Source organism: Dipteris shenzhenensis, chromosome 17 (assembly GCF_047967505.1).
Source record: "Dipteris shenzhenensis isolate YYH24624 ecotype China chromosome 17, Dip_SZ_1.0, whole genome shotgun sequence".
In the NCBI taxonomy this organism is placed as follows: domain Eukaryota; kingdom Viridiplantae; phylum Streptophyta; class Polypodiopsida; order Gleicheniales; family Dipteridaceae; genus Dipteris; species Dipteris shenzhenensis.
Window position 1 is genome coordinate 39,186,873 of NC_141612.1, and position 7,621 is coordinate 39,194,493.

A 7,621-nucleotide genomic window follows, 5' to 3' on the forward strand; every position below is an offset into this window, starting at 1 on the left:
ATGCCAATACACCCTCACGTAGGACCTTGGAAGTTACTTCCCTTGACCATTTTATTTACGCAGATAAAATATTACAGAAGTCGGTCATCTAAGAGAAAATGCCCATCGATCTTTCCGAGGTCATGCTATCTTGGCTAGAGCATAACATTCCTTCCCTCTTCAAGCATCAGCGTCCTCGATGATGAAATCTGGGAACACTCTCTGTAACTGGTATACGGATTTTCAGGTAGCTTCTGATAGAGGTAGACCATGCCATGCAACCAACATCGTGGGTATCTTTCGATTGCGCACTTGCATTGTTCCTCGGTCCAACATTCTTGTTGATTTGCGTCTTGCATTATCCTCTATCTCTTGAAACAAAACAACACCTTTGATTAGTGAGTCACCTGTATGCAAAAATTTCTTTGAATGAGAAACATGAAACATTGGCTGCACTTTACATCTCGATGGTAATTCTAATTTATAGGCTACCTTGCCTATTCTTTTTAGAATTAACCATGGCCCACAATATCGAGGTGATAACTTAGCACATTCTCCTGCAGTCAAAGACTTAGAGTGCGAAGGAACTCTGAGAGAAACTTTTTCTCCCTCCTTAAATTCTCTAGTGGATCGGTTTTCATCTGCATACGCCTTAGCTCTATCCATAGCTTGGCAGATGTTAGCTCTCGCAAGTGCTAGCATCTCCCGCATCTGAACCACAAAGTTTGCAGCACTAGGCACTTTCTGAGGTATTCCAACTATAGTTGGATTCGCGGGCCTATAATCATAGTTCAGTTCAAATGGACTGAACCTTGTAGAGGAATGTTTTCTATCATTGTTGGCAAACTCCAACAATGGCAACCACTTGTCCCATGTATGTTGCCTCAATGACACATATGCTCTAAGCAGATCCTCTAAAATTTGGTTGACTCTTTCTGTCTGACCATCCGTTTCTGGATGATTCCCACTACTCATTCCTTAGTGTCTCAAATACCGCGGTCCAAAAATGACTGGTAAAATTGACATCTCTGTCTGACACTATGGATTTGGGTAATCCATGCAGACAAAATATATGTCTAATAAACAAATCCGCCACTTGCGGGGCACTAACAGATTCTCTAGTTGGAATGAAGTGAGCCATCTTGGTAAGACGATCAACCACCACAAGGATAGAATCATATCCACCTTGTGTCATAGGCAGCGCTACAATAAAGTCCATGGAAATGCTCTCCCACTTACTTAGTGGTATCTCCAAGGGCTGTAAAAGGCCGGGTGGCTTCACTCACTCTGCCTTACTTACTTGACACGAAAAACGTGTCACATATTCATGAATATGCTTTTTCATCTTTGGCCAAAAGAAATCTCGCTTCACGAGATCATGTCTTCTTGACTCCTGGATGTCTTGCACATGGGCTATCATGGCACTATCGAATGACTCTCTGCCTGAGATCATTCTGATTAGGTACTACTACCTTGCCATTTCTTTTTAGCATACCATCCCTTATGGCATATCTTGCATAAGTTTGGCCTTTTCTGGATGCCAAGTCATCCTTTTCCTCGGGTTTCAATACATGAGCCTTACTGGACGAACTCGTCCACCCTTTGAGTTTCTCTAATCTCGGCCATTAGAGCACTCTCTAACACCGTGAAACTCATATTATGCATAATGTGTGACAACTCATCAACAACTTTATTATCCTTTTCTCTTTAGTACCGAATCGTCAAATTAAACTCCTGCATGAGCTTTGCTCGCCTCTCAAGTCAAGTTGTTTACAAAAATGTTTCAGAGTATCATGATCAACATAAAACTCTGATCCATGTAAATAATGTCTCCATGTTTTCAAAGCATGGACAATAGCATACAACTCTAATTCATGAGTTGGAGAATGAGAAAGCTTCTTGCTTTCAAAGGCTACTGGCCTTCCCTCTTGGAGGAGAACTGCTCCTACCGCAATGCCACTTGCATCGGTTTCAAGGAACAACGGTTTCTGAGGATCAACTATTTTTAACACCAGTCCTGAGACCACAGCTTGTTTTATGGTGTTAAAACTTTCTTGTTGATTCTGTCCCCATATAAAAGGTACTTTATCTGAGGTCAGATCAGTCAATGGCGATACTATTTCAGAATATCCTTTGATATGCCTTCGATACAATTGGATAAATCCCAAGAATGATCACAAAGTGGTCAAACTCTGAGGGATTGGCCAAGTCAGTATCCCAGCCACTTTCTTTGGATCCATTTCTACCCCCTCTGGAGTAATTATGAATCCTAAATATTCAAGTCTAACCATACACAGTATAGTTTTCTTCTTATTTACATAAAGACTGGATTTCCTCAAAGTACTAAACACTATTCTTAAGTGTTCATGATGCTCAGTAATACTTTTACTGAATATCAGAATATCGTCAATAAAATGTACTACAAACTCTCCGATATACGGACGTAGTAAATCGTTCATAAGCATGACGAATGTAGCTGGAGCATTGGTAAGTCCAAAGGGCATTACCAAAAACTCATAATGACCAAACCTGCTTCTGAAAGCGGTTTTATGCACATCCTCGACTCTAATATGGATCTGATGGTAGCCACACTTAAGATCTATCTTACTGAAAATTACGGCCCCATGTAATGCATCTAGTAAATCATCAATCGGAGCCATCGGATACATGTGCTTAATAGTGATATTATTCAATGCTCTGTAATCTATACAGAGGCAAAAAGTATCATCTTTCTTCCTCTTTAATATCACTGGCGAAGCAAAAGGTAAAGAACTTGGTTGAATCTGCCCCAGCTTGAGGTATTCTTCCAGTTGTCTTCGCACCTTAGCTTCCTCTGTAAAGCTTAATCTATAGGGAGGTCTATTTACAGGTTCTGCCCCTAGGATCAGCTCAATTTTATGTTGAACATTCCGCTCTGGAGGTAACCCATAAGGTAACTCATCCCTAAAGCAATCAGAGAACTTCTCCGATATCTCTTTAGCCAACTCGGCCATTTCCCCATCTTGGGTGGCTAGCCAATGCATCATCAATCGACTCTACCGATGCTATACATAGACGCAGAAACTCTTTTGGAGTCTTTCGAATTTCCATGGCTGAAATCAATGGTCCTTGAGGTAAATCCTTTTCACCTCATAAAACATATTCTACCCCGTTCATCTTGAACTGGTAAATATGCTTTTTCCAATCAATGGATGGATTTTTCCAAAAATGCCAAGGCATGCCTAGGGCTATATTTGCATGAGCAAGCCTGGTCAACTCAAAGTCAAGCTTCTCAACATAGTCCTGTATTCGAAGTTCCAACTGGGTAACCCTTTGGTCCCATACTTCAGTTGAACTTCCGTCCGCCATCCTGACCGTATAAGCATAGTTAGACGGACTAGTTTTTAATTTAAGCCTCTTAATAAGCTTCGAGTTAATTACATTATGCGTTGATGCTGAGTCAAACAACACAATCACATCATGATTGGCTACTTGCCCTTTCATTTTAATTAACTCGGGCTCATTGAAAACCGTATACCCCGTTGCTGTGGGCTTTGAAAGGATGTTGTCAAGTGCACCGCTTACTAACTTAGTAATAGACACTTAACAACACAGGTACTAACCTCTGAGAAGGTCCCGCCAATTGCATCTGCATATGTTCCGCATTGGGACTCTCTTGCATTTCCGTGTTGCATTCAGATATTATCATATTGGTCGTACGACGGTCTTTGTTTAGTGGACAATCTTTCCACTGATGTCGCTGAAGGCAGCCGAAGCACAATCCTTCTTTTCTAGCTTTGTCCTTTTGCTTAGGGGTCAACGAGGACTTTGACCAAGCTCGGGCTGCCATTGGAGTTACTTTTCTTTTCACCCCAACGGTGGTACTTGTGCTTGTCCCTCAACTGGCTTCACCTGTTTGGTTTGGTCACTTGGCTGCGAGACACTTGTCTGTGAAGTCCATTTCCTCTGAAGTCCCCCTTTTCTCAGGTACTCATGCTGAGTCCCTGCCTGCACAAACCCACTAGGTCTGCCTCTGGCATCCTCATAGTTCAGGGCTATTGCAATAGGTTCATCTAATGTAGTCACATATTTAGCCCGAACTTCCATTTTAATCTTGTCGTTTAGTCCATAGATTTAGTCTTTCAACTGAACCGACATAGGGAGAGGGTCTGTTATTTTCATAACACATTCCTTGAACTTGTCAGTGTACTCTGCCACCGACAAATTCCTCTAGAGAAGGTTTCTATAAGCATCCCAAGCTCGGGACTCTTTGTCAGGTGGAAGTGTTTTTTAAATCTAGCCTTCAACCCTTCCCAGGTGGTAGGGGCAACTTGATCTTTCTGTTGTTTGATCCACCACCTATTCACTGCCTCAATAAATAGGTGAGTGGTCTCGCGGATTCTCTTTAGATCAGATCTGATTTCACAAATGGCGAAGGCTTCTTCCCACTTGTGTAACCAAACCTCGATCACATCAGAACTATGCTCGGTCATCCGACCAGCGTACTTTTCCGGTCTATAGTTAGTGATATTAGGTGACTTGACCTTCGCATGCTCTGATGAGTGTATAATGGGCTGCGGCTCTACTGGAGCTTTGCCCTTTTCATTTCTAGATGGTCTAGCCGACAAGGCTTGCACCATTTCTCTAATTTCATTTTGACCAGCATTCACTTGAAGTTACTGATTCATGATTTGTTGTAAAGCATCTTCTAATACAAAAATCCTACCCACCAGAGTAGGTGTTGTGTGATGGGACACTTGTTGTGTAGATCGTGCTCTAGATTCACTAGGATTCACCCTGGAATCTTGTCCCTCTGCCTCCATTGTTTCAAAAGGAAAAATAGATTTTTTTTTTCACTTCGAATTCCCCTTTGCTATATAGGAATAATAAATTGCAAATTGAAAATTTGTATAGAAGGGAAAAGAATTGCTCCCTGGAAGCTCCACGTAATTCGAGTTCCTTTAGCCAGCCCGCTCTATGTTTCAGAATCAGCCTCAGCCCCCCTGCATCGTCTTAATTTCTGGTCCCAACCCACAAACCACAAAATACTCCAATATACTTCGAGTTGCACCCATCATTCACTAGCTAGTACGATGAGCTCCTTAATAGAGTTGGATGAAACCGGATCTGTGCTGGGAAAACTACAACACTGCAAGACTCGCCATGATCGCTGTTTTCATAGGCTCCCAACCATGAAAGTAGGTCTTGTCAGGACATTCGTTTGAGCTCTTTTCATTAATCTCCAAAGCTATCTCCGAAGCTAGCTCTTTATTATCTCGTTTCTTCCACTGGTGAGTTTTGTGCATCGATCCTTAGGTTGTGACATTGCTAAAGCAATTAAAATTGCATGGTTACTATATGCTGGGAAAATCAGAATGTAGAAACGCCACGTGGATTTTGAAGACGGGCTGCTATAGTTTGACGACGATTCACATGCTTGCTATCACGCTGATTCATGGGTTGCTGAGACTCAATGTGTGTTCGTCCCTTTTCGTCAGAGGTAGTCCAAAGCTTAGCTATGCCATGATCTGCACACGGTGTGCCGCTTTCTACATTTGCCCCAAATCGTCACAACGGCTTTTGCCTCATAATCTTGTGTGGAAGTCTCTGCCTCCCTTCTGTAAAACTCCAAAAGTATTGCACCTAAACCAGTGGGCATCTAACTTTCATCACCTGGCTACGTGGGCCATACATCCCAGCAATATCCTAGAATCCTGAATTCCTTCGTCCACCTGAATGCTCTGATACCAAATAACACAATCCCTGACTAATTTCTCATTCTTTCCGCAGATTCACAAACAAAATTCATAGGCGCTGGCATCCCGAATATCCTCCCAGCCTATCTCATGGATGGCATGCTCACAAAGATACGTAACTTTATTTGCTTCATGCCTATCCACAAGCCCTCAGTTCCCTAGATGGTTCCCTCTACCACATGTCATCATTCTAGACCTTTAGCTTGGTACACCATTTACCCCTCTCTTGGGGCACAATTAAAACATTTGCCCTTTGGCATTTTTACACATTTAGGTGCACCCAGGCCTTAGCACTCAGAACCACCTAGTTGATACCAATACACCCTCACCTAGGACCTTGGCAGTTACTTCCCTTGACCATTTTATTTATGCACATAAAATATTACGGAAGTTGGTCATCTCAGAGAAAATGCCCACCGATCTTTTCGAGGTCATGCTATCTCGGCTAGAGCATAACAAAAAAGGCAGTTGACATGCTCCAATTGTAGAGTACAAAAATGGACGAGCCCTTGAGTAGCTCAAGGGCCAAGAAAGAATCTATAGGGAGGAAGTGTATGGTGGCATTCAAAATTTACCCCAATAGGTATTACACTTGTTGATGAATCCATAGCTCTTGTGCATGCATTGTGTTGTCTTGGAGTAGATATTGTAAAATCAACTAGAGCAAAGCTCAGTGTGCATTGAGGTTTAAAAATGTAACGTGTCTTGCAAATTACAGTCATTGCTTATGCTATAGAGTTGAACATTGTTATTGTGCATGGTAGCTTAGTTAATGTTATTGGGTATAATAGTTAACATTTTATTGCCTTGAATGATATAGCAACAATTTAGTCATAGCCATACAACAATATAACAATGAAAACATTGGGTCAATTGTGTGACACATGAACTCGAATTACATAAAACTCATGTTAGAAAGGATTCGTTAATGTGCAAAGGCAAACAAATTGTTTGATCTTTTAATAAGGACATTAACTATAAATTAATATTTTGTATTTGAAGAGACACTAACACACAAACCATGTGACATGATTACAAGGAGAAAATGGTTGTCATATAAGAAGTTTTACCATTGGAAGTAGACAAACAGACAAGGAAAGACAGACTAAGATGTGCAATTTAGCTAATTAGTTATTGCATGGATCATTCAAAAAGCACTACGGATTCACTTATACTATAGTCCTTGTCATGTGCGTACATGAACCTCAATAAAACCCCCTTGTTTAAGGGTTGACCCTTCAAAAATAATACCTCTTAAGTGTATTATATGTACAAGTATATGCTTGAAACCCTTGTATATAGTACACCTTCATTAAAAACACGTGTTTCCATACATGTAGTGGTTTATACAAGATTCAAAGTGAACCCCCAAGCCAACGAGGTCGTCTTTGGATGTTGATGCAACCACAAAATCATCTACCTTGTCCAAGGGATTGCTCTAATGAGAATTTGCCACTTCCAAGCCTTAACTAAAGCTAAAAAGCGAAATACATGAGCAAGCCTTATGTGAATTGAAAGATAATGATTCAGGTCTAGTTTGTGTGTACTTGTAGATAGAAGAGCCATAATTGATTCATGATTACAAGTTCAAAATGACAACTAGTTGACATTCTGTCATTCTCATTACAAATCACTTTTAGGGTTTGATGGCTAAGTAACCAATAGGCGTACATGATGTATAAAGTCTTAGGATAGGTCAATAGAAAAGTGTCCTGTGAAAAAGAGTCCTAAACTTGACGAAATAGGGCCCCTTAGAACACGTCAGAGTTCAGTGGAAAGCACCCTAAGAATTTTTTTTAGTGGGAATGACGTATGTCTTTTCTCCACAAAGGGACCTTATGTTCTTAAAGTCTTTATTTTGGAAGACCCAAGGGCGATCTTGCTAGAAGATATTAGAGTCTTTCTGT